Genomic DNA, 1,509 nt, shown 5'->3' with positions numbered 1-1,509 from the left:
TTCTTTCCTCCCATGAGAGTCTGTCAGACAGCAGCTCATTATCGACAAACAGACAGACGAATAACAACATAAGGTTTCTGGAGGCGAGCATGAAGTCTGACTTCGGTTCGAGGCAAATATGGATTTCGCCCTTGACGCTGTTCAAGGGTATCGGCTCCTGCGCTTGGTAAATATTGGGCTGCTTCGTAATTCACTAAAAAAGCGCCGAGTTTACCTTTTTAGGTTACAAGGTTTCTCAGTCTTTTTCCCTTGACACACTGCAGTCTTTGGCTTTGCTCCGGTATCAACTGTCTTCATTCTTAACATTTATATTACGATGCTTGTGATAAGTCTGAATTATAGATTTTATAGATGAGTGTTAAAATATATGAATGGACCGTGTTTTCTTCGGTATTAGAATCCCTTGTCAACCATACTTATTATTCAGGGTAAACGGTGTTTACTTTGACAAATGTGGAAAGCTGTACAAGTGAGAATGATTAGTTTGCGTTCTTCGTCATGCTCATTTATATATCTTTTTTCTACATATATCAGAAGATTTGGCGTTACCTCAGTCCTTTTCTCTTTTAATCGGTCTACGTTTCGGAAATTCTAGAATAAAATGTACATCAAGAATCATGAATCTCTCGTAAAGCACACAGAGACGAGCACCTGCCTAAACCGAGCGTCACAGAACAACCATTTGCACAAACTCGTAAATACTTCACACTTATGTGCGTACAGTTAACTTCCGTCCAAATGTAAGTGTATTTACCTTGGGAAATGCGCAGGCTGATATTATGAGGACTAACAATATCACAGAAATTACGGAAATCACGTCTGTTCTACTTAGGACTGGTTATGTAAGCATAATAAAAAACTTAGTACTTTATAATAATTGAAGAACTTTTAAGATATTTTTATGCACATTTATTAACTACACCATATATCCTTATGCAAAGACACTCGTACATCCACAAGTGAACTCAAACCCACATCTCTTTACACAGTTTCGCATATGCGCAAATCCATGTGCACTTATAAACATACAGACACACAAACTTCTGAAGATTTAAACAGAAAACTACTGGTTAAAAGTGAAAGAGAATTTAATCCTTGAAACACTTTCTTTTGAGTTTTGATAGATTATCTGTTTGTCGTGTTTTTATTCGGTCTGTTATTACACAAAAAAAAACTATATCCCAATGACCTGGAAATTTCCATTTAATATATCCTCCATTAAGAGCTTACCAACTGATAACGCAATTGTTAGATCCCCATCTGACCACTTACCTTTTATTAAACTCGGCCACACGTTTTCAAATGATTGATTCCTGATTAGTAATTCCATTGTGGTAACGAGTCCGATGTATCAATGCCTATTACAAGTAAATGAAACTTGTTGAAAGGTCCCGTAGAGTTAATCGTCCAATGGTCGGTGATATTCAAACGTGATTGGTCGACTTACGGCTGGCATTGAACTGTGAGTCGGTATGTATTTTAGATGTAGATTGTTAATGGGTAATGATT

The sequence above is a fragment of the Penaeus monodon genome, chromosome 15, assembly GCF_015228065.2.
Source record: "Penaeus monodon isolate SGIC_2016 chromosome 15, NSTDA_Pmon_1, whole genome shotgun sequence".
NCBI lineage: Eukaryota > Metazoa > Arthropoda > Malacostraca > Decapoda > Penaeidae > Penaeus > Penaeus monodon.
Note: the sequence above shows the minus strand (reverse complement) of the source record.